General features: G+C 40.8%; 1 protein-coding gene across 1 annotated transcript in view; it reads left to right on the top strand.

The window, feature by feature from the left end:
* RARB (retinoic acid receptor beta) overlaps window positions 1-27,422 on the top strand; it is a 311,193-nt gene that overhangs the window by 97,645 nt on the left and 186,126 nt on the right. The gene's annotated exons all lie outside the window — the stretch shown is intronic.

Genomic DNA, 27,422 nt, shown 5'->3' with positions numbered 1-27,422 from the left:
GGCTGCTGTCAAAATACAATGGGGGGGAGTTTATCAAAACTGGAGCAGGCAAAATCTGGAGCAGATTTGCACTGCAGCCAATCAGCTTCTCTCTCTCATTTTCAAATCTTACCTGAGCAAACTGAAGAGAGATGCTGATTGGTTGCCATGGGCAATTGCTCCAGATTCTGTTTGCTCCAGTTTTGATAAATTGTTATATTTTCTTTGTTCAGCCCGCATCTTGAACGGAGAAAATATTGCTGTGTATACCCTACTTAAATAAAAAGGAGGCTACAGTAGTGATTTCAAGTCAGGTGGAGGAAACAGTGAGAGCAGCAGGGGTCCGCACAAATAGACACTACTGGAATTGGAGATTTCCCAGTAGAGTTTGGGGGGAGGGCAATTCTCTGCAAGAGAGCAGTGTTGAGTGGCCCAGATGTCAGTGTCAGGAAAGGTAAGTATGTGCCCTCTTCTTTACAGGTATGAGCTTGGATTAAAGTGTTTGCAAATTCAAACCATGCTAAAACCAAACAAAAACACTAGGCACCATTTTACAATTTCTATCCCCACTTTTATATATATAAAAAAAAATCAAATATTTTTTTTAGGTGTGGCCATGTGACCACTCAATCACCCTCTTCCCCCTCTTCTCCTGTAGCTCAGATGTCTGGGAGTGGAGCCTTTAGAAGAAACGTGGAGCCTGTAGAAGACGCTCAACGCTATACTTCCAAGGAGATTTTTACCTCCATGGAAACCCCAAATTCTTCAGCTACTTTGCAGACAACTCTACGCCAGCAGGATGACTGCCTTGGCATGATGTCATGTGGCTCTCATTCAGGAGAAGAGATGCAGACTGAACACGCTAAAATGTATCTGCTTTCATGTGTATTGTGGTCTGTAACAAACAGGAATAGGATGTGTTCCTGGCAGGAGTACCAAGTATGTTAAGACTGAACATTACAGAGGGACTAAGAAATGAGTAAACAACTATTCCATTTAGGATTAATGCACACGGGTGCAAATATAGACGTACTGGCATAAATCATAAAAGAAGCCTGTATATCCTGCGCCCGGGAGCCCCAATTGATGTGTATTTCTGTCCATAGCCCTGTATGGACAGAAAACCTTGTATTCTGGTGTATGAAACATCTGTATATGGAAATGTGTGCCTGTGCGTGTGGTAGACCCTCACTGAATCAGGTGTCTGAAAGAGGCTGGAGGAGATCAACAGCACTGAGAAGGAAAAAAGGATGAAACATGTTAAAAGCAAGTTTATAAAGAAGAATGGCAATTGTTTATGCTCCACAGTGCACTTAGCAAATAAAATATAATCCAATACCAGTGTACATCTGCTTTAAGGGTTTGTTCATAGCATGTCCATTGAGCTTCTTTTTTCTGCACATGTTTGGTGTGAACAGGGCACATAGAAAACATTTGTTTTATATTTTATTTATTTATTTTAATTAGAAATTGCAGCACCTAGCAGTGTTTTTATAAATATTCACAGATCCATTCGCTCTGCGAACATATGTCTTTTACATTGGCACCTCATATGGCAACTAAATGGAAGCAAAGATTCCAATGCTTCTTGGCTCCATCTAGTGGGTATAATGTGGTGCAAATGTAAACGTCAGATGTTCACAGAGCGAATGGCTCTCAGAATATTTTATAAATACATCCTTTAGTTCCAGATCCTTAAAAAATGATTTTTTCCAAGGACACAACCCCGAAAAGACCTTGCAATTCTCAGGTAATTCGATGTAAACAACCACTACCTAATATCTGGTTACGTTTATCTGAAATGATGTCTGGACATATGAGTCAGCACTGGCCACGTTGCATGATGCATCCCTAATATGAGCCTAAAAGGTATTATATTTGATGAGTGTTGTATAGAAGAATTTATTTATACATAACAACAACAGTGGAATTTTGCATGCAATCTCTGTGCTTCAGTTCAGTTTAGCTTCAGTTTTTCTTAAAGACTATTCTCTCATGACCATCTGTCTGTAGAACTAATGACAGTACAGACGTAAACATATAACAAAAGCGGAGCTGACTGCAGGCAAAGACACATTTATTAATTTACTCAATCACTGCCAGACCACCTGGCCCTGGAAACCTTATGTCACTGAGCTTCTCTGTGTAAGAAGATGCAATAGTTCTCTTATGATTATGACATTTTTTTGTAGCTAATGCTGCACTCCACCTCAATTGTGCTTTGTGAACAGTGAGCGGATTTGCACAGTGACGCTCCATGGTGCTCTAGGAGATTTAAACAGTTCAAGAAAATAGATAAGGCATTTCAGTTGTATTGAAATATATTTTTTGTTAGATTTGCTTACTTTTTTATTTTAAAATTCAGTTTCTCTTTGAAAAAACAAAACCTTTTTGGATAGGCTTTAATGCATGCTCATTACCTGTATTCATGGAAAACACATGCTGTTCAGGTGGAGGTTGTAAAATGTACAGTAGGCTCTGGTCTTGTTTTTTTTTTTTTAATTAGTAGGTGTAAGTGCCCATTCACGCCACTGTTCTGCAGTAATGCACATTCCGTGCATTGGTGCGATGGGGTGTCATTCATTATGAGTGGCATGCCGACGCAACGTTGTTGAGCACACAACATTGTCCTGTAAAGCAGTGCCATGCAAAAATTCATCAGCTCCACTTTTCCATTGTGGTGCATTAGCTCAACCGTTCTCAACCAGCGCGCCTACTGACAGAGCCGTAGGAAGGGTGAGGCGAGTGAGGCTCTCGCAAACACAGCTCGTCCTTGAGGCAGCAGGGAGTAGAGAGACAGCAAAGCTTGCACATTCTCCCTGCTGCTCTCCCCCCCGCCTGTATGGGCAGAGGCAGCAAGGATTCGAGGAGAAATGGAGCGCTGCAGCCGGCGGGGAGGGGAGGTGTGGCGGAGGGAGCTGTCACCCCTAATATTTCCCTGAAGTCCACAAACAGTAAAAAAAACTAAACAAAAAACACAACCCCCCACACACACACATATTATTAGACATGTGCAAAGACTAAAAATTAGTTTAGGACAAAATGAACTGAAACTCAAAGTGTTTTCACTTGTTTAGTCAAATGAAACACATTTTTATGCTATTTTGGATCCTGCCCCTGGTGCTCCATCCTGGAGGCGGGGCGCATGACTAGGGCTGTAGCTACCATGGGGCGAGTGAGGCACTCGCCTCAGGCACAGCTGAGAGGGGGCGTAGCCAGAGCCAGCCTGGCTGCGCCCCCTCACCCTTGTTGCCATGGCGAGCACAGGGCGCCATTGCCAACAGGGGCGCCAGGACGTACAACACAGCTTCTCCTCGCATTCCCCGCTGCATGGGCAGAGGACTCTGTGTCCTCAATCTCTTTTTCTATTTCAAAAGGGAAATGTCAGAGGTCTGTTTAGACCCCTGACATTTTCTCAAAGCCCCTAGAACCCACACCCCCACCACACACACATACACACACACACACACACTATTAGACATGTGCAAAGACTAAATGAACAGAAACGAAAAAATGTTTTCATTAGTTTCGTCAAACGAAACAAATTTTTATGCTATTTGGTGCCGCCATCCTGGAGGCGGGCGCATGACGTCACATGACGCCATGCGTGCGTGGCATAGGGTGACATAACACGTCTGTTGGGGGGCACAATTTTCTGTTCTTGCCTCGGGCTCAAAAGGAGCTAGCTATGGCTCTGCCTCCAGGCTTCCTCAGGGGTGCCTTGAAATGTTGGGAATGTAGAGCTCTGACGTGAAAGGGGGTCTGAAGACACTGATGTGAAGAGGGCTCTCGATGTACAGGATGAACTCTGATATAAAGGGGAGACTTTGATAAGAAGGGGGCTTTTGATGTGAAGAGAGGGGGCTCTGATGTGACGGGAGGTACTGATATAAAGGAGGACTTTGATGTAAAGGGGGACTCTAATGTGAAGGGGGACTTCTGATGTGAAGCAAGGGGGCTCTTATATAAAGGGAAATCTGCTGTGAAGGAGGAACCCTCATATGAAGATGTAAAGAGGCACTCTGAAGTGACTGGGGGCTATTAATGTAAAGGGGACTTAGATGTGAAAGAGAGGATTCTAATGTGAAAGGTGGCTCCTATGTAAATGTGTCTCCTGATTTCAAGGACGGACTTCAATGTGAAGGGGGAACTACCTATGTTTTTGCATGGGGTCCCCCCTTAAAATCCATTATGTTAGACTGGGGTGCCTCAAGTATTTGCATAGTTTTAAAGGGTCTTGTAACTGAAAGAAAAGTTGAGAAATACTGCATTAGCTAATCCATTTAAACAAATGGGCTGTCTTAATGCAATGCAAGTGGACGCTTGACATAACACAGATTACCGTATGTGTGTTTAACACACCCCACCCAACTGACCTGACTGATGGGAATGGTCTCTTAGGGTATTCTGAAAGTGGCATACTAGGTGCTTTGTGCTGTCTAAACCTAAAACCAGTTAAGCCAAGTTGCCTTCTCTTTTGTAGACAGCCATTGTATTGCTGCCCATATGCGTAATAGCGATTTGTTCATATTTTTGATTGTTTCAGACAAGCTTGGAAATGATCACTTGACGAGAAAAAGAAAAAGGTTGATTCAATTGGTTTTCCTATCAAGAGCAATTGTTTCTCTTTAATGAAAATGATTGCTTATTGAAAGAACCACTCAAGTGGTTCAATTGCTGAAAGTTACAATTCTTTCATCAAAATAATCAGTAATTTGAAATATCGTATTTTAGAATATTCAGCATAGACATTTTTGGTTTAGATTCTTTTTAAGAGTTTGTGGCACAGTTACTGCATCCTGTTATGTATAAAGCTAAACCGTGTTATTTAAAATGGGGACACAATGATTTGCGTATTGGCAGGGTCCTAGAGCTGGGGCACCAACAGGTATCTAGATTGTTGTTGGGCTTAAATCATAATGAAAATTGTGTGAGGCTTTAGCTTCCCTCTCTTTACCCTTTTCTGCTGCTATCCCTTTAGCCTTAAGAGCCTTGGCCCTTTGCTGACTGTGGTCCCATGCCAGAAACTCAAGGCCCCCAAAAGGACTGATTTATTTATTTATTATTTGTATTTAAAGAGCGCTGACAATTTATGCAGTGCTTTACACAGTGCACATTCACATCAGTCCCTGCCCTCAAAGAGCTTACAATCTAAGGTCCCTATCTCACATGCATACATAGGAGGGCCAATTTAGACAGGAGCCAATTAACCTACTAGCATGTCTTTGGAGTGTGGGAGAAAACCAGAGTACCTGGAGGAAACCCAGGCAAGCACAGGGAGAATATGCAAATTCCTTGCAAATAGTGACCTGGCTGAGATTCGAACCAAGGACCCCGCCTTATGAAAGGATTGTAGCTCTATGTGTTTCTTGTGAACGGCACCCCAATGCAGTCAATTCCAATGGCAGCCAATTCAAAATGAATGTGCTGTCGCGAGGCACCACAACAGATTGGTAAAGTGTGAATAAGCTTTAACCTTTGTGTCATAAGTAGCATGGTGTTCTCACTGTAAAGGCAAAAACTTTTTTATTTTTTTTATTTTAGATGAAGGGTTAGTCCCACTGCCAAGTTTTTATTGGGGTCTGTGTTGGAATCTGCTGGGGAGATTCACCCATAAAGTATGTAAGTAGTAGAGTTGTCTTGCGAGCAGGAGGTGAGGAAAGATTTTTCGAAGGAGACATATGTTACTGACACCTGTCTAATGTGGGCATTCCTACCACTTTCAAGAGATTTTGTCTCACTTCCTGTTGTGAACAAGACAAGAATTAAAGGGAAATCTCCCCAGTCTGACAAGGCAAAAAAAATAACCTGATTGGGGTTTTGGCAATAGATACACTTTAAGGGGTTTATTTATTCAAGGGGGTTTATATTTACAAGGCACTAGTCCCCCTAGATATCACTGACAGGCACTCGTCAGTGCCATCTGGGGGAGATAGTGGTGTGCAAATGGATTAGTCAGGCAGAACTTTTATAAGACATTACCATCAAGTTTCATAAGTGTCATAAACACTACTGTGTTGTCCTAATCAGTATAGTGATGTCTGCCATTATTGTGGTCTGATATGATACTATAGTAGGAATTAGGATGTCTCAGTGAGTATAAGGGCATAGTGTGTATTTTGATTACATATATTGTATTTGATTTCAGTCATCATCAGTCCTTTTGGTATCAGTATGAGTTCAAAAGATGCAAATAGCTTGGTTTTACTTTAAATGTGAATAGTTAGAAACAGAAAAGGAACAGAATTATTATATAGAGATATTTATATAGATATTTTTATATAGAAACAGGAAATCACAATTACACAAGCTGGCTATGACTTGCAACATATTTGCTGTTGTGTTTGTCAAATTAAAACATGGGATCAAGGTACAATTGACTGATTTTACAATATTACGTGCATGTCAACTGACGCATTCAGTTGATTTATCTGCTTTGCTTTCAGGTTTAACAATGTAGAGACTCTTGCTTTAATTTTGTTAGATTTTTCAGTAGTCCAGCTCCATGCATCCATCATTTAGTTTACATAGCATCGAGGAATATAAATACCCCTGGTTGAGAACCCATCCTCTATGAGAAAAGAGGGGTAATCATGGACCAAGGCTAATTATTTAGCCCCTGCTTGGAATATCCTTTTCAATCCAACATCTTGCAAGTACAGAACTGTAAACAAATAATCTGATTCATCATTCAGTCCTGTTACTGGTCAGTGTCCTTCTGTTACTAGCATGCCAATCCTTTCTTTAGTGCCCAGCTGTCATTGCAGCGAGCTCACTTTTTAGGTTAAATCATATTTTATTCTTAATTGCTATATTTGGTTCTCACATTATTATAGAGGTTCCTTAGGGTGCATTTAAATCTACCTTATTGTAATAGATTATGGAATATAATGGCTAATGTGTCTAATGTAGAATAAATGACTGTAATGATTTACGATGCAGCACTTCAGTTTTATTGAACATAAGGATCATTGTACTAAAATGGATGGTGTATTGCTAGTTTAGCATAAAATACTGAATAACACATCCAAGAAAGTGAATGGATCATCCAGTTCATAATATGCTGCCCCTTCAGCTGAGAGGTCTTTAATAAGCAAGAGTGTCATTACCCTTGAAAATGTATGTGTAGGCAGTCTATTATCAGAGAGCAAGCCAGTCATAGGATGCTAGAATTATTAATGCACAGAGCTTTGTACGTGAAAATACTGCACTGTTTTATCTATAGCATTTTTTCCTTTCATTTCTATTGCCAGGCTGAGTTATAGGCATACAGAAGGCGAACATTCTCATAGAAAAATAGTCATTAGGAAACGGCAATCAAATACTGAATACATTGTGTGTATGTTCGGAGGTTTGAATACAGTGTATACATGCATACGAGAACATGCATACACACACACACCTAAAGACACGTGTATGCACACAAAGCAGGTTCAATTCTTAAAGAAGAATTCCAGGTTTTAGAAAAATGAAAGTCACACTAAGCTAAAAGTTAAATCTTAAAAATACATTCAAGTACCTTAACTATTAACAAAAATGTACCTTATTTGTGTATCACTCGGCTGTAAATCCTCAAATCATCTCTGAATTGGTGCTGACACTGTCCTTCCTTCTGGAGGGTGGCTACTTTTGTTCCCCATGGTCCCTGTGTCTATTCTAAAGTAGCCACCGCTCCGAGCTCGCTCCCGTGATGAACTACAATCTCATTTTAGTTTACTAATTTGTATTGAGATTGTAGTCCATCACGGGAGTGAGCTTGGAGCGCTGGCTACTTTACAACAAGTACAGGGAACATGAGGAATAAAAGTAGCCACCGTCCAGAAGGAAGGACAGTGTCTGTATGAATTAAGAGATGATTTGAGGAGTGATACACAAATAACAAATAAGATACATTTTTTGTTAAAAGTTAAGGTAGGTGAATTCATTTTTTGGATTTAACTTTTGAGTTGAGTGACACTTTAACTATTGGATAAGGCTACCTCTGTACTGCAAGGGTTAAGTGCTCATTTTTCGCAAAGGGGCTCCCATAAAGAGGAAATACTCACCTGAGCCTAGGTCCTGAAGCAGTGACCACTCACCCCTCTCCCCCTTCATTCTGGCTGTAGAATGTCCCTTAGCATCCTCATCTCCAATAAAGGTGAAAATAGACTGTATCAGACATGACGACATCAGCAGGGCCTAGACTGCTGCAGGCAGGGGCCGAAGAGAATGCAGGGACTGCTTTACCAGACACGGATGAAGGTTCGGGTAACTATTTCTTCTTTATTTGAGCCCCTAGCTAAAAATGCATAGTTAACCCTTGCAGTGCAGGGGTAGCCCCACTGCAAGGATTCATTTTTCGAAAACCTCCAGTTAAAAAAAACAAAACTACTCTTACATTGAGGCTTTCCCCATACTGCAAGGGTTAATTGCTTCTTTTTGTCTAGGGGACTTTTGATTTTCTTACCTGATCCTCCCTTCCACTGGCTCCAAGACCAGCACCTGCAGCCTCTTCCACTCTGTTAAGGCATTTGGAGGCCCACTGACATCATCACTTCTAATGTAGGGTCCATATCCCTGCATTATAAATGAGGATGTCAAGGGAAGTCCAAAGCCAGTGGAGGGGAGAAGGGTGAGCGCCAATTTCCAGGGTTAGCCAGAATCAGGGAAATAAAAGTCTTTTACACAGGTCCCCTGGACAATAACTGGCAGTTAACCCTTGCAGTTCAAAAGTAGGGGTTTTTTTTAGGTTTTTTCTTATTATTAATTCCATCTTCTGATGGTCTTCTTGGTGGATATTTTATATTTTTAGGGCTCATTTACACCATGTGCAGAGATCTGCATTTTTCTGTACATGATTAACACAGGTCTTTTCAAGGACACATAGAAAACAATTGCGTTCTATGTCATCTGTTGACACCACAACTTAGTAGAGATGTGTGCAAACATGTAGCATGTTTGCATTTTTCTGCAATGCGCATAACCACAATGCAACTGAAAGGACATGCAGCCCAAAAAGAAACAAGGAAGGGTTAACACTGGAAATAAGGAAAAAATGCATGAAAAAATGCACATAAATGATATCAACATGCATAAAAATGCTCTGAGGACTAATGTATTCTGACAGCTCTAATGGGTGTGAGATGCGATGTGCTGTCTCAGTGCATCACACTGTTTTCTTAGTTTTTTTGCTTTATTTGGGGTGTACTAAACTCCAAAAAGATGTAGCATGTCTGTACTTTTTTGCACTGCACAGCATGTGACACCCTCGTTGTGGTGTGAACAGGCCACATAAAGAACAATTGTTGTGGACAGGCCCTCAAATGTGCATAAAATTGCATGTCAACTCACCAGTGTTTTTTCATTTTATGGAGTGAATAAGTGCTTAGGGGTGTATTTATAAAACATCACAGAGTCATTCAATCATCCTGTAAAGCTCAATGTACCTTTGTTGTGTTTGAATGGAGGCAAAAATGAATGTCAGTATATTTACTTGCCTGTTCGAATGTAATATCAGGAAAATACTGCATTAAGGCCACTAGATGGAGCTGAGGAGCATAGAAAATACCAATGTATTTCCTATGCTCCTCAGCTCCATCTAGTGGTTTGTATCTCCAGAAGCAAAGTAGATCAGGTAGGAATATTCAATTAAAGTGGCATTAAACCCTCAGATTGTTTAACATAAAACAATACTGTAATGTGTGCCTTACTGTAATCCATGGTTGTTTCCCTTCTCTTTGCTGCTCTTCCTTTTTAATCCGTATCTCTTCTCATGCTGGGCAGAACTTCTGTTTTGCAGCAGACTGCCTTGTCTCTGGAATGGATACACGGTGTCTGTGTGCAGGTTCACAACCTGAGCCAGCACTACAGGAAGAGGCACTCAGCTGCAAAGGGAAGTTCTCCCCAAGCATGAGAAGACATGAGGATTTCAAAGGAAGAGCAGCAAAGAGAAGGGAAACTACCATGGATTACAGTAAGGCACACATTACAGTATTGGTTTATGTTAAACAATCTGAGGGTTTAATGTCACTTTAAGGCCCCTGAAACCCATCTGGCATATGCAGTATACAAGAAGGGGTTGAACAAAGCTGGATTTTCACTTTATAGTGAATCATTCACCTACATCCAATGCTTCAGAGTTTCAACTGCTATTTTTAAATTTTTTAAAGGAGTTTTGAATATCCATAACCAGGATCCAGCTAGAATAAGATATCCTATTAGCCTGGACACCAGGATGACTGATGGCTTCGTAGATGGAAATGAGTCATCTTGCAGAGTGACTGCTTCAGTAATTTCCTTTCTAGAGACATTCAGAATAGAATACAGATATGAGGAATTGTGCAACAGTTGCGGTTGCCTTTGATTTTACTATAAAATTTGACTTCTTTAGACAGAGTCAATTCCCTAGTCCTCTCTTCTGGGAGTGTGTAGTAACTGCATCTGCTAGCCCAGGTCCTTTGCCCCTCCCCTCACCTCCCTATATAACCTTTTATGTAGCTAGCATGGAAGAAGCGAAAGCGGAATATTATTAGGTGTCACTGAAGTGACAGCCCTGAGTCTGCTGGGGCTGCTGCCATCACATTTAATATAGGGGTGCTCAGCAGCAGTCTTAAGGATTTTAAGGGATCTTCCACATAAATAATATTAATAAAATACATTATTTGCACATATAATCTTATGGGAAGACTTTTGCTGAAACAGATGGTCTGGTGAAGGAGTCTCCTTAAATGAAATCTAAACACAATCCCTAACACTTCATATAGGCTTTAAGATGTAAAGGTGCCCATATACTTTACAATTATCTGCAGATTTTCTGTGGCCAGATGGAAAAAGTGCAACAGATTGGCCCAGGTTGGAGATTCCTCCATCCACACAGTTAAGTGCAGATGGAGAAATCTGTTGCACCTTTTCCACCTGACCACAGAAAATCTGCAGATAATTGTAAGGTGTATGGCCAGCTTTAGTGTCAATTCAGAAGTCATTTTAATTTTTTTTATATTCAAATAATACCTAGTTGTCCTGCTTTACTACATTGCTCATAATGCATTTCCTGAAGCAAGCAATGATAATGTTACTTTGTTCAGAAGTTGAGTTGTAGTTCAGAAGGGAGGCTCTGTGAGAGTTCTGACATGAGGAACTGCATTTTCACAGGGCTTAGGGAAATTGTGCATTGAGGAAGTACATTGTATTGGCTTTTTCAATAAATAGGTCACTTTCTAGATTGATATGTTTATTAGGTGTGGGATAGAACTTATGGAAGTTCAATATAGAAATACATATTTATTTTTTGTTTTTGACCATAGATACCCTTTCACATATCATTTGTGCTGCCTATCTTTCTGGATATATTGATCATTTTTTAAACACTGTTTTCCCTGCAGGTAATCCCAAGTTATGCATGTTTTCCAAAGTTGAATTGTCCAGGTTTGTGTCATGTCTGCCTATATAAAGAAGTAAGAGTTACATATAATACTGTAAGCTCTCATGGGCACAGCCCCCTTAACTATCTTGAATTGTATTGTAACTGTAATGTCTTCCTTATATTGTAAAGCACTGCGCAAACTGTTGGTGCTATATAAGTCCTGAATAATAATAATAGTAATAATAATAATAGTACAGCACTGATACTGTTCTAAGCATAACATATAACATGGATGATCTTACTGCACCCAGTTCACACAAACATATCTACTGTAAATACACTTCTGTATATTTCCTTCTGATAGTGTTGGGAAGACATTCTCTGCAGCAAGCGTAAAAAATACCCTTAAACCCATTTTGGCGAAAGGTGACATGCCGTCTGTTTAGCGGTTTTATCTTACCTTGGACTGGCAGGAAATCCATAAAGAATAGGGCTTAGACTAATAACCTACTTTGTTTCTTATCTTGTTATTGTTAGTTAGAGCAAGGTAATGGGCACACTTAGAAGCCTTGCAATCATTTACTTTTGCCACGAGGCTTCCAGTCTGCGATGTGATCTGATTATTAGGGGTGTTAAGTAAGCTATGGGCCGTTAAATCTGCCAGCCTGCACTCCAGGTTAGCCGTCTTCCTGCACATTACAGGTCTGCTGGTTAAGATTTGATTGGCTCTTATGCCAAATCGTTCATTATAAATTGGCTGCAATGTAAAGAAAACAATATAATTGTTTGGTTAATAGGATTTAAAGTGAGTGTGGAGAAACTGCAATGGCAAGCGTTTTGCCGCTTTGAGTTGTCCAGACCCTGCCGGTCATTGGCACATAAATACATTAGAAGGTGACTAGTTGAATAAAGCACATTGTTTGTAATTTTCTTTTTAGCTGAACAAAGTGAATGGAGCAGAATCTCCCTAAGGTCTTGTATATATGAGTGCACTGCTCAGCTACACACCTAGACTTTTCATTTCTGTCTCACAGCGCTTGGAGGTCCGTTGCTACTCCAAGTGCAGAAAGGGTTGGGTCCTCTGTGGTCACTTTCAGAATAAGTGCTATATTGTAAAAATAGAACGTTTCTATGGCCTGCGGCAGGGTTAAATTATATTTAAAGTGATATTAAAGTCAAAAGGTTTTTAAGCTATTTCAAATGCTGATTAAATCACTTATAATTGATGCTGCTCCTTAATGTTTAAGTGTTTTAGTTTCCTGTAGAATCAGCTAGTCCCCTGAGCACTGGAAAATATTCTGTTTTAGGATAGCCCTTTCACTTGCAGGGTCCTATGGAGCCACTTATGTGTTTGCTAATAGGTTGTGTAGCGCTCCAAAAACAAAGAGACACAGCAAGGCAAGACATTAGCCAACTTCCAGCTCTCTACTCCTCACCTCTCCAAGCTAGTAGATAGATAGTTGCTGGAGACTACTCTGTCACTTGTGATCTTGTACCAGACAGGAAGTTCAGGGAAGCCGAGCTGACAGAGTTGGAGCTGTTTGAAAACACAATGACTGTAAGTGCTTGGACAAAAATTTCAAGAAATACTTTGCTGGGCAATGTATATTTGTTTAATCTCAATTCATTATTGAAAAAAGATTGAGGGTTTAATAATACTTTACATTTGTAACAAGCAACAACATATGAACTTTCTTACCTGCCAAAAGATTTCTAATTCTTTGCAGCCAGACATGATCTTGAAACCCCTTTAACTATAACCAAGTTCACAACCTCCACTGAAGCAACTGCTTGCTAGCAGTAGATATAGGCAAAAAAATCGGAGGGTTTAGAAACCCTTTAAGGTTTCATTCCTGCTTTTAGTGTCACTTTAATTACTTACTGTAATTTAGCCAAAAAAAAGGTATCACTTAAACTCCAAACTTTCTGTATGTTGTTATAAAGAGACTGTTCACATCACTCTGAAAGACAAACTTGGCAAAACTGTTCCCCAACCGCCCTTCTCTCTTCGGTTCAGTGGAACCGAAAGGACTGCTGTACGGGCTATTCACTATAGCCCTACAGCTCCCGGCCGACTGAGCCGAAGTGACAGCCAAAGCAGGGCAAATGACAGCTGGGCGGGGTCAGATGTGCTCTCACTGCTGGCTCCGCCCAGTTGTAATGACAGATCCGCATCCCCAAATGACCTGGGGATGCCGATCTGTCATCAAACAATAACAACTGGGCGAATGTCACGTCTCCGCCCAGTTGTTATTCATTGGCCGGGACCTGCTAGAAGACTCTAGCAGGCCCCGGCCAATAGGAAACAGTTGGGCGGAGCTAGCTGTCACTGCTAGCTCCGCCCAATTGTTTTTTTTCTTTTTTAAAAATATTTCTTTCTTTTTCTAAATGTAATATTTATTTACATTTAAAAAAAATATATATTTTTTAAACTATTTTTTTTTATTTGCTATTCTGCTCGGTACCACGGAGGTACCCGAATGCCGCTCGGCAGCATTCGGCTATTCACTCCCTGCCGTTCAGCCCCTATGTGAGTTGGATCGGTTCAGCCGAAGGCAGCCAATGTACGGCTGATTTTAGCCAATGTATGGCTGAAATCAGTGTACTGAGCCGTAGTGAATAGCCGAGCGTTGTTCGGCCTTGCCAGCTTTGTGAATTACCCTTTAAGAGAAGCTAAACTCTACTTAGGTCTAGGTGCTTGCTATACTCTACAAAGAGGGGAGAGGCAATAGCTTTAGATTGAACAAACCTATTCTGCATTTTAAATGGTATATGTGTAGTTAGAATACAAATACTGTAATCCTGACACTGCGGGAAGAACCACAAACAGAATTTGCTGCTGTAATTATCATAAGATACCACCTACTGTATATTATGTCTGTAAAAACAGCATATTCTAAAGTTCATAGAATTTAGTATTGTACTGTGTTAGCCATAGATAGTGGCAGTAAAGTGAATATATAGGTTATACCTTTTGTTGGCTAACTGAATATATTTTCTTGTGGATGCTATAAAAAACAGTTCTCTTTTTTTCAGGCATGATAGCAAACAAATAACTGTAAAACCACATTTCTATATATACCTTAAGCACAGTGGACTGTAAAGAGCACCAACAACCAATATAGAGATTGATTTGAAGAGACAAAGATATAGATCAGTCAAGGGTATTTACAGATAAGCCCAGGCAATAAAGTGTGAAATAAGCACACAGGTTTGAGCACAGTCTGGCGCCTGTCAAATGGCGGGATTGGGTTCTTCCCACTGGTACGGATACCTTGTTCACTAAAATAGTACCAAATCAAAATATGTGGATGATCATTTCCCTAAAAGTGAGTTGAGCTTTCTAAGTATAATTGGCTTTTTTACAGTTGACCAAACCTAGATTTATCTTAAAAATGTCGGTGGATGGCACCATCTGTCACAGTATGTATCCATCACAGCCTGTCAGTTTGTCCCCGTCACAGTCTAATCCATCAGTTTGTGTAAGTCTGAGTTGTGTTGTACTACAGAAAATATTAGTATGCATTGTGTAATTATGTGTTGATAATGTCACTGAGTAAATCTAATCTTTATTATTTAGACCTGGGGTGCATTATGGTTCTTTCTGAGTTACTAGCCTATGTCAAGCCTAACAGAAAATATTAAACCATTCGCAAAAGTCCCTGATTATTATATCGTAATGACGCACAAGCATAAATGCTCTACAGACAGTTTTAATCAGAAAACATTTTAGACTGTAAAATCAAATCGGAACAGCTAAAAATGTATGCAAACAATGGAAGAAAATACAGTACAAGCTACATGAAGACCAGATTGGAACCCAGAACCTAAGTACCATCATCCAGTAAAGCTGGCCACTGCTGCATTATGCTGCCATTTTCCAATAGGCAATCAAAATAAATCACAAACTAATCAAAGATAAAAATGAAACACAGACATCAGAGGGATTGTGTTCAGGTGGAACAAGAGGCTTATGTAGAGCAGGCATTAGACGGAGCTGGAGCGAAATGAGCTCTGTCATCACAACGTGGGTGTAGCCACAGAGAAACGTTTAATCTGTGGTTTTGTCAAATTTTTACAAATATTAAATCAAAACGAAACCTTGCAAAATATGTCAGAATCCATGTCTTAGATTCATTACTCTCACCACAAGCTGCTGCCTGATCTGCTTCAGGGTATAATTGGAAAGAAATCCAATACACAGGCCTCCTGCTTGTGCTCTTCCATTGAACTCTGTAGCGGGTCAGAAGGCTGCACTATGCAGACACAATGACTTCAAGATGTATGTCTTTTCCAGGCCTTGTTTGTTTTTCTGTAACAATGTAAAAGCAAAGTAACACTCCAGACAAATACTACTCTTGGAAGAGAGGGGAGATGGACAGCAATAACCAAACAAATCTGCTCCTTTCTGATGTTTTCATAAAAGACAAACTAAACACAGGCTGTGCGACCATCTGAGCAGAGAGACCCGTTCCTGTGACAGCTCTTTTTTTAGAAACTGCATGAGATATTAAATAAGCCAGCGTTCTGATTCACAGGGGATAAAGGAGCAAGGAACAGCTAAATTGTCCAAACAAACACAGCTGTGATTTTCTCTCCCTTAATTTTTTATATATAATTTTCCTTGTTACATTTGCAAAGTAACTTGTAGTGAACTTAGCAAGGCCTCACCCTTGACAGGATTACAGGCCTTGAGTGATAGGCTGAATGAAAGGATGATGTGTGGGGATGATTAGCAGATGTTGCACAAAGTTCAGGAAGGAAGCTGACCATTTGCTGATGACTGTAGAAATATAACAAAAATGTGCATAACGTAAACATTATTCATCCTGCTATTGGCGCTTTTAAAATGCATTACACAACCCAATAACTCTACGCCGTTGTGATGTGTGTTTAAACATATGGGCAGCGCTTGTTTGGAGAGTTTACTGATTACATTGCTTGAATTGTTTCCATGCATATTAATCTGGTCAATATACTTCTGCTCAAGATGTCAGCCAGAGGGAATGAGACCTGTTGTGAAGGCAGTGCATGGACAACTGCCTCTACATGTATTGTTGCCTTCCTCTCAGTGGGATTATTAGAAGCTGAATCGCTGTTTCTGCCTTCCGTGACAGGAAAGCGTCTAACATTTTTGCAATGGGTGGGCCAATAAACATGCCTGTCCCCTTCATGAATGTCGGGCTTGAGGGATTGTTTATTTGTATTGGGCCTGTGGGAAAATACTTTTACATTTTCCATAAACAGTCAGGCAGTGTGTAGGGTCTATTATTAATGCTCTTTCTGTCCCCTTCAGGAAGTCTTTACCTTCACTTCCTGTCCAGAACAGAGCAGGAAATAAGGAGAAATATTCTCAATACTCTATTCCTTCCCCACTAAATCCAAAACTAAAACAAAGTTTTTGGTGACAGTTGGGCTTTACCTGTCTTTGTCCCATTGTGTAGGATTCCCCTTACCTCCGTATAGAAAGATGGCTGTCAGAAAGTGAGGGGAATGATGGCTGTCATAGTGTAAATGCATTTTGCATTTGTCAAAGTTGAAATATCTGTTTTGTCACCAGGACCACACGTATAGAGGACTCTCCACAACAGGCTAGAACATATTTCACCAGCACATCATGGATCTAGAATCAAAAGTCCAAATGTATATTGACATCATTATATTATGACATCATAATTAGTATGTTATGGCATAATTAGTGTCAGTGCAATGATTAAGGTCACGCAGAACCTCTTCATCAGGCATCACATGGCTGTTGATTATGGATTCATAGTGTTCTGGTGACATGTATGTTCTTATCTACGTGCTAACACCGACCAACCTGCTGGTAGTTGCGACAGCACATCTTACTGTAGGCCCTCTCCACTGACATGTGCATTGGGAATACTATATATTGAGTAACTTTCCACAACAGGGACGCTAACAATATTAAAAAATTGACAGAGGATCTAACTCTTCCTCACTTTAGGCACAACATTTAAGAATGTAAACTTCAAGTATCAGTTATATAGAAACGATAATTTTATGTAACACTTTTGTTTTTACTCACATTTCTTTCGTAGAAAGTGTTTAGATGACTACACCCTCCATTTCTTTGATTAGGAATGTAAATTTTTTTGATGCACTAACATACATAAATGAAACATGGACATTACAGAACACGGCATATCAAAATTACAAAGACTGTAACTATTTGCATCTGTTTGACAGCTGACATCCACTTAGATATCATTACCTCAGTCCCTGGTCTTACTCGTCAAATGTTATATATCTCGGTAGCACTAAAGGACTTCCATAAACAGTAGTCCCTTGTTATTTTACGAATGTTAACATATTACTGCTCCAGGAACAAATGGTGGTGCAGTATTTTGGGCATGTTAACGATATATTGAATATATTAGGTAGGACTACTTATGAGATTTGTAATCATAGTATACAACTGACCCTGAAAATTGCCTTAGTTGTCAATTAAATCAATATGTTTTCAAAGAAAGAACAGTTAACAAAACCTTTAAGTGTTTTCCACTTTCTGCAGTCATATTTGAGAAAAACCCACTATCGGGTCTATTCACTAAGCTGCCGAGGGCGGCCAAGTGAACAACCAACCCCAAGTGACTTCAGGCTTGTACGGCTGATTTCAGCCATATATCGGCTGAAATCAGCTGTACATCGGCTTGCTTCGCATGGCTTCGGGTCGGCCGAACATGCTCAGCATGTTCGGCTGACCCGAAGTGCAGAACGAGTTCGACTCAGCCGATCCAACATCTGGATCGGCTGAGCCAGACCTCCGGCAGGCTACTCACTGCTGTTTGGCCTATTCTTATAGATGCCGAACAGCAGTGAGTGAATAGCCGAATGCCGCTGAGCGGCATTCGGCTCGGCTGTTCTGCTTGGTCCCTCAGAGGCACCGAGCAGAACAGAAAAATAGTTAAAATAGTTAAAAAAAAAGTAAATAGAAAACGATTGTGCGGAGCTAGCAATGACAGCTAGCTCCGCCCAACAGTTTTCTATTGTCCGGTGGTTCTGCTACCGTAAAAGAAAAAAAAAATCTCCCCGGTGCTCTGGGAGCCTTCCGCCGCCCAGGAGAGAAACACTGATTTATGTTTTTTTTCTTTATTCTGACACGGAGCCGTGTCAGAATAGAAAAAAAAAAATGTGTTTGCCCATTGGAATGCATTGATAGATTCCTATTGGCTATTTCAATTTGCAATAGCCAATAGTAAACTAGCATTGTACCCACCCTCTGCTGATGGGTCCATGATGGAGAACTTTCTATTCTGACACGGCTCCGTGTCAGAATAATGAAAAAAAAGAAACAGCAGGGTTTCTCTCCTTGGCGGCCAGGAGCAGGAGACTCCCGGAGCGCCAGGGAGAGTTTGCTGTTTGGAGATCAGTGTCCCTGGTTAGCAGGTAACCAGGGACGCTGATCTCTCTGCAAGTGGCCGGAGCCAGCCGTAAGATCACGGCTGGCTCCGCCCAGCTGTCAGAAGCAGGCTTTCAGGGCGGCTTCTGACAGCGCCGATGCATATATGTTCAGCTCGTCTGAGCCGCTCGGCCAGGTTCGGGAGCTGTACGGGCTATAGTGAATAGCCCGTACAGCACCCCTTCGGTTCTACTGAACCGAAGGGGTCCTGGGGCTGAAGCTAGCCGAAGGATCGGCCGAAGCTACGGCTAGATCCTTCGGCAGCTTCGTGAATAGACCCCTATGTGTTTGTTATGTGTTTCCATTCACACATCATATCTAAAAATATAACATTTACATACAGTATTGTATTTTGTTACTATTGTCAGAATTAAAATATAAAAAAAATACAAGGGGGTTAGTCACTCAGCTGCTGAAGGCAGCCGAGTGAATAACCGAGCAAAAGTGAACAGAGCTGAACTACATTCGGCTATTCAGTCCGGCTCAGTATGACTGATTTCAGAAAAATGTATCCACCGACGTAATCCAGGGTCAATCACAACGTCCAGTGTTGTCCACAATGATAACGACTCAGCGAAGTATTGGTACTTGTACTCGATACCGAAAAAACGGTATCGGTGCATCCCTAGTTCTCATTCATGCAGGTCATGGTATATCTTCAAAAATAAATCAAGGCAACTGGACTTGCTGTATTTTTCTTGAAGAAATTCTGAATTGAGAAAGCTGGTCCGATGATCAGTGAAAGGTCTTCAAGAAAAATACAGCAAGTCCAGTTGCCTTGATTTATTTTTATACAGATATTTAATATGCAGTAGAACATTTTTGGTATAACTATTCGCTAAGTACAAAGGGTAACTGCTAATTTTGCTAGAAATCTTGTGAGCAGAAAACTTCCTGTGTTCTCTGCCTGTGCAGAATTAGGGGTTATGGAAATGAGGCAGGGGAGGGAGATAAGGAGATGTCTGTGTACTTTGTAATCCCTCAGAAAAGAAGTAAACAGGGCTGACACCACACGGTTGGTATTTAGAGCTGTGTTATAAAGTCAAAGGGGAAGGTGTAACCTTACTATTTTTCTGAAAAATTCACAGTTGTTTTTCTGTACTTGCACCATGTTTATAGGGATAACACATGGGGAAATGTGCATGTTGTGCAGAGATATGCTAAGTATATACTTTTTTAATTTTGCCTTGACATGCTCTTTAATTATTCAAAAACCTGATTAGACAGAAAGAAGCTGGAGGCATTGAAGACACTTGAAGATGCCTGCATTTTATAACTGAAACCAGTTTAGTAAGTTGAACCGTTGGACAGGTGTAATTTAAAAATTAAGCAAAAGGAGCCTTGTTAATGACCCAGAGCAGAGGATTCAATTTTTTTCCACAAATGTTCTAATCAACAGTAGAAAATTAATATTGTTCATTATATTGATTGCTATGGGCACATTAAATGTAATTAAAAGTGACACTGAACTCAGGAGTTAAATCTTAAAAATGCATTTGAGTTCCTTAACTATTAAAAAAATGTACCTTATTTGTGTATCACTCGACTTTAGATTCTCAAATCATTTCTGGATTCATGCTGACACTGTCCTTCCTTCTGGAGGGTGGTTACTTTTGTTCTCCATGGTCCTTGTGTGTATTTCAAAGTAGTCACCCCTCCAAGCTCACTCCTGTGATGGACTACAATCGTACTAATTTGTATCTAGATTGTAGTCTGTCACGTGAGTGAGCTTGGAGCGTTGGCTACTTTACAACACGCACAGGTAGTTCTCCTATGGCATCGAAGTTCTGGTATCTGGGAAGATATCGGAGCATTTGGGTGAGTATGAGTACTCACCCAAATACTCGGTATTGGTACCGATACCGATACTAGTATCGGTGCATCCCTAATAAGAACCTTCACAGACAACTGCATATTAAGTAAACCAAAAGGTGTAAACTCATTATTCGGTTTACATACACTTAAAGTTTTAATAGCAATGACTAGCAGAGGTGGACATCCAAGGCCTGCAGTGTCACAGGCTTAGATTAAACTAGACCTATTCAATGTAAAAGTGGAAATCAAGCCAAACCTTTATTTTTTTTGTGCTGTGTGGGGAAGTGTTTGAACTGCTTTTTGTATCTCTAGTGGGTAGATTTTCCCTCACTTCCTGTCTGGTGACTAGTGATATTTAGAATATAAGTAATGTGAAATCCCCCTAAGGATTATGGCAGACTTACAGAATCTTTAAGTGTGCGCTTCTCCAGCTATGCGAGGTCCGCTTATCCCCTTGTTGCTCTATTGCCATCGCTGCCATCTTCTCCTGGTCCTCTTTTGAGTTCACAGTCTCCTGTCTTCAGCCTTTGGTTGGCCATAGATAACATAACGTCCGTGCATGTGCAAGTGTATGTAATCCTAATAATGAACTTTTCCTTTTATCCTTTTGGTCCATCAAATATACTATTGAAAGTGTTTTGTTTGACAAGCGCAAAATCAATACGTGTCAATCATGTTAGAAATACAGTAAGCTCATGACTTCCTGTGGACTTTGCAGCATTTTCTCTTTTGACCCTATACAGTTTATCTCTGTAGACTACAGAATATTTGGAGATGAGGAGAAAGACAGTGGTGTTGTGTAGTCCTAGCACACTAGCTGTCCAAGCGTAACAACTCTTCTTCTCCAATTATAAAGTGCAGTGAGTGAGGGTTGCCGTCCTAGAACAGGAAAAACAAAAAAACAGGGAAACTTACTGGTAACCTACAATGTATTACATTATGTTCTTGAGTTTAGATATGCTTTCATGTTTCATATTTAGAACTTGTAGCTAGCAGGTGGCAAGCTCCAATCAGGAGCAGCAGCTTCCACTTTCTCATTGTATAGTTGTGCGATGAAACTGATATGAAAAGGAAAGAGATCAGATGACACAGATTGCAGAAAAGAGACACAACTGACTCCTGCTCTCCTAAAAGAAGAAGGACTGTCTATTACTACTATTACATCCCCTTTGCAAATCAATTCTTCCACATTTGTGCTCCCCACAGCCCCTTCACAATTACTTGTGGCACATCATTAAAATATATGGTGCTCGATGCATGCAATTGAAAACCCAGCAAAATTAATGTCCCTGATGCACCCTGTATTAAATGTTATAAATGTACACAACCGATTAAAACAGCTTTTTGTAAAGTTTTACATTAGTGAGTATAGATGCACTAAAAGCCTTACTCAAGCACATTTCATTTAGTTTCGGAAAGAGTGGGTGGGGGGAGTTAACATTTCTGTATACTGTCAGTGACCCCCCATTTCTCCATTTCATGTCTCAGTGACTTTCATACAAGAAATGGGAAGGGGGATTCTGTCATCAGCGGAAAAGGAAGGTGCTCACAGCAATAAAAACATTGTCGACTTTCTTGATATGTTGGCTTTCAAATGTGGGCCCTGACTTTACTAAAGGACTGCAAATCATATTCAGGGTAATGTAATGCTACAGAAAACTCTCAGAGAGTGAAGACATGCATCAGGAGATGGTCAGGCTTTGAACATAATACAGGAGCTGTTGGAGACTGGGGACATGCTTCATAGAATTGAGAATATTACTGCATGAGACTGCTAGAGATCACTACTACCGTATTACAGGCCCTTTACAAATCAATTGTAGGGATCTAGAATTTTTCCAAATTCTCCTCCTACACTTTTGTGATTTGTTAGGGTAGATTAGTCAGCTTAGCTGTGCTGGCGTGTGTTCTCTAAGTGCGCAGTGATTAAGTGATTATTCATAGTCACATGCTGTGTTGGATGTCCACCAGCAGGGTGTGCTGGAGATAACACTCCACATGAAGGATGTTTAATGCCTAGCCAATCAGTAGTTCTGGATAGCCTACTGTGCATGCTGGGAGAGCTATTCAATATCTGAGGCACCTCCTGGCACAGTGTCTTTCCCTCCAGGTTGTTCCCCTGTGAGGATGCCACAGTGATTCAATAAATTAGGCCCCAGGCCTAAGGGCCTAGGGGTTTGGAAAATGTGAGGGTCTCCCAGTCTGGTATCCTTAAGATGCTGGCTGCAATTGAGTGTTATCCTGGCCTGGTGGAAGCAAGCTGCAGGTGTCCTCCACAGAGATGGTGAGTGACGGACTGAGCTTCAGGAAGCAAACACTAGAACCTTCCACTGCTGTCCTGCCATGGTGTAATGACTGAGCATACACTAGTACATCAGTTACAGGGAGCCACATGTACATGGTATTGTCCAGTTAGTACAGCTGCATAGAAGAAGGAACTATATAGAAGACCAGAGGAATATGCTTTGTTATACCAAAAAGGGTATCCTGTGTTCTATCATCCTCTTATCTTTATTCTCCATGCACAAGCAGAAAAAAACTACTTAAAATATATTCCAAGTGACTGAAGCTCATTACTCCTATGCACTACTGATCAGAATTGTACGTACAGAAGAATATGACCAGGGACCAGGTCATTCTCAACTGGGGGTCCCACTTGTACACCACAGGGCCCAGCTGGGTGGAGGCACTGTCGCTAAAAGATATATCCAGTCCCATACTCCCAATTAGCGGCGGCTCAGGGTTTTCAAGTTACATACAGGTTGGCAGCGGTAGCTGATCGGAGACGGTCATCTCACATGACCCCCCCAAAACAGGCCTACAAATGCTTTCGCATTAACAATTACTTGTGCCACAGGTTGGGCCCCAGGGTTCTCCACTGTACTAAAAATTTGTTTTTTGTCCATGCTGGCTACGTGCACACTGGGCTTTTATGAGCATCTGGGAATTCCTGCAGCAAGAACCTGTGGACTCTTGCAGCAGGAATCATAGGTTGGTCTGTACAATTGCGGACACTGTGCTTGTTGTGAAGAACAGGCTGACAGCGGTCATATCATATGGAATGATTACCTGAGGATTGGGATAGATGCTTGTCCCTGGATGCAACCTGTCAAACCAAAGGGTCTTGCCACAGGAGTCCCCAGTCACACAAAAAACCCCTGTGTGTATGAAGTCTTAGAGTTCCCATTACTTCCAAAACCTAATAAAAGGTAATTTAAGAATACCAGCTTGTGGCCAATCAGAGGGTCTTACATAGCATAGTGGCCTGGTCTATCTAATTACTAGGAGGAAAAAGAAAAGTCAGAGCAGGTTGGTTGTGCACCTTGTGTGTATTTCTGTGGTAAAATAGCAAGTCTTTACAAGACAGTACCTTTAAATGTGCTAACATCACTACAATGTTCACTACAAAGATCAGCATTGTACACCTTTTGATCTGGGAAATTTTGCTCACTAAGAACAATTCTGTTTAGATTCAGGAAATAACTGATTTTTGCAAGCAACATCTGGGAGGAGATCAGAGGAAAATATAGTTCATGCTGTACTTTCATTGCTTGCGCAAATCCCATTACCGTGCTCAAAGCCTATTATCTGCCATCTACTGTTCACATTTTAATGGTATTTATCAGAATTCTTATTTTTTCCTAACCTGGCAGTGGCTCAGTTGCATTTTTAGAATCCAAGGTTACATAGAAAATAACTGCAGGCACTGCTGTTACTCGGTGTGGGTGTCAATGCTGCTTTGAAAGTTGTTGCCGATAAATATTGCTATTAATGTATTTCATGCTAGTGCTTTCATTTCCAGCACTTCAGACCATACAAATTATATCACAAAAGCTACAAGTGTTTATTAATAACATTATTTCTGAAAAGCATATGGTAGCATATTACATACAAGTGGTAAGGTATATATTAATAGTTAGGTGGTTGAGGGTTGTAATTGTTGGATTGTTGTTCGGGATGAAAGAGTTAAAGCATTATTTTAGGTAAATGTGCAACTGAAGCCATAGCTTCTTTTTTTTAGTTTTGTATGGAGTGCAGAGGGATTAGAACAGGTATCAGGTTTTTATTGCTGTCTGTGTTCCCGTTTTGGAGATTCTGTTTGTCCTGTTGACTGTTATCACTGAAAGTGAAATAAAATCCATTATGGGCTGGAACAGGAATAGATGGGAAATCTTTCAAAGGGGACACTAGTTCTGGTGACCCTGCCTTTGGAAGGATTTCCTCTCAATTTTTGGTATGGCTGTTGGACAGGAAATGAAGGGAAATCACCCCAGTGGAACACAGATGGGAAAAAACAAGATGACTGGAGTTATAACTTTCCCTTTCTCTATCCAAAACTAAAAAAAGATTTGGGTTCAGTTCTTACTTAACGGTTTGTTCACACCATAAACAGTGCATTCCAGAGCGGTCAGCTGCTGGACCGCACTGTATCGCACCCCGGCGGGCTTCCTGCCTTCAGGGGTGGGAGGGGGCGTGGTGGTGCATTGTAGTCAATGGCACCGCAGTTATGCCTCCAGTGCGATCGCCCGCACCAGAACGCGTGGCAAAACAATGCCTGTGTTCCGGTCCAGTGCGATCTGAAAAAAATGCTGCAAATGCAATTTTTTCAGGTCACACTGGACTGGATGCGTGGTGGGGGGACGCACTGTGTGAGGGGCATGGCTGCTGTGCCATTGACTTCAATACACCACCACGCCCCTGAACGCAGGAAGCCTGCCAGGATGCGATACAGTGTGTTCCAGCAGCTGACCGCTCTGGAACGCACTCTTTATGGTGTGAACAAGCCTTAGTGTTAAGGTTTCAGGCTCTGAAAGGATAAACATTAGGGTGTGCTTTAGTGTAAGAACACTGCAACACATAGACACTTACGTGAGCTTCAGATTTTACACATGTTCTCAGTGTTGATGGCTCTACACAGAAAATTAACAGTACAGTATTAAGAAATAATTTCTAATTCTGAGTGGATTTTTTTTACTCCAGTGTTATAATGTGTAGTCATCTATGCTCTATAGAGCATAAAATGTGTTTTATTTAATGTCATATTGGTCGGAAAGGCCAACTTCAGAGCAAGAGAAAAGATTGTGACGTTAGAAATATTGTGAAATCATGATCCCGAACTTTCATTCCTGAACTGTACAGGTTGGACAAAGATCAATACATAGCCTTTTTTTTAGTGATAACCATACAGATAAAACTTCAGTCATTTATTATAACAAATTCAGGGAAATAAAAAAACTGGAGCAGACAGAATCTGAAGCATTTGCCCATAGCAACTAATCAGCATCTCTCTTCAGTTTGTTCAGTTAAGCTTTGAAAATGAAACAGAGAGGCTGATTTGTTGCCATGATTACCATGAGTTACAGATTGAAAACGAGTATGCAGATGAGGAGCTGGAGCTTTTTTTGGCTGCTGTCAGGGTTTCACCTTGACTTTACTTGTTTGAAACATTCTGGCTTGGCTGCCATTTTACTCACTTGTGATTCCTCCTTTGTCTGAGCAGACTCTGGAACGTTGCTCCCTGCTCCCTCTTATGGCCAGACAGGAGAAGATCATCTGAGAGAGTCAGATGGGAGTTTCCTGTCTCTGAGTGATGATGTCACCCCACTCACTATATAAACCACTCAGTCCAGTCTGCCCTTGCCCTTGCGTGTTCTTCCTGCTAGTGCATCCCTGCTGCCCTGAGTATCCTGATTCTGTGTATGACCCGATCCTGGCTGATGTTCTCCTCCTACTCCTGCTCCTGGCTTGTTCCTGACAACGCTGATTTCCTGGCTCCTGCTCCTGGCTTGTTCCTGACAACGCTGATTTCCTGGCTACTGCTCCTGGCTTGTTCCTGACGACGCTGATCTTAATAAATGTTTTAACTAGCACATTTTGCTTGTCTGGTTTTCATTTTGCTCTGACACTTGCATGCTTTTCCAGTCCGGTAACTCAAAACATTTTTAAGAGTCAGGCAACCTTTATTTTTATATATTGTACCATATGACAGTTCCATCAAACATAATGTAGATCTGTTTTAATGTAATTATGGAACCCTAAAGGGTAAAGGCTAGTGATGAGGCTGGGCTAGGTATGAATCCAGTTCGCTAAGCCCGCTCAAAACTCTGACTGCCACCCCTGCTCCTGATCAGTTGTGAGGAGGTACATTTCCTGCCCCACAGCTATGTGTCTGTCTTTCTTACATTATTAAGCGTTGCACAAACTGTTGGTGCTATATAAATCCTGTATCATAATAATAATAATATCATATCAAATAATAATAATTATAATAAATATTCAGTATATTACAAACAGCATACACAAAATAAAAAATTAAATCGCAATTGTCACTATTTCTTGAAATGTCTGGTTTTCCTTTTAGACATCTGACCACTCTGTAAATGTGTTTAAATAAAAATCAGCCTTCCGTCTTCCACTGTTCAGTGAGCTAAGTGACAAGCTCGGCTCGACTTGATCAATGGGCTCATTATCACTTTCTAATTAGCCACAGATTTCAAGGTGTGTCCATTTCATTTTAAATGAAACTTGCCTACTGTTACACAGTGTTGGCCAAAGGGTCAGCCAGGAGGGATCTATTCCTCTTCGCTTGTCATGTGACTGTCTATTAGCGCTGATTTAAGTGATAGTGCTAACAGCTCACCTGCACTATCACACAAGTCACTTGTTATCAACCTTTGTGTTTTTACAGAGAAACTTAATTAGGCAATATTAATGATGGTTCTAGGGGAAAAAAATAACTGTGCACTTTAAAGGAAATTATTGCAAAGCAGCCAGCTAGAGATGGTATATACGGTATAGACATCCAACAAAAAAAAGATAAAACAAAAAAAGTTAGGGCACTAAAAACTTACACACACGCATATA

The sequence above is a fragment of the Nanorana parkeri genome, unplaced genomic scaffold, assembly GCF_000935625.1.
Source record: "Nanorana parkeri isolate BGI_ZX_2015 unplaced genomic scaffold, ASM93562v1 scaffold37, whole genome shotgun sequence".
Classification (NCBI taxonomy): Eukaryota; Metazoa; Chordata; class Amphibia; order Anura; family Dicroglossidae; genus Nanorana; species Nanorana parkeri.
The sequence above is the reverse complement of the archived record's forward strand: the minus strand, read 5'-3'. Positions and strand labels throughout refer to the sequence as shown.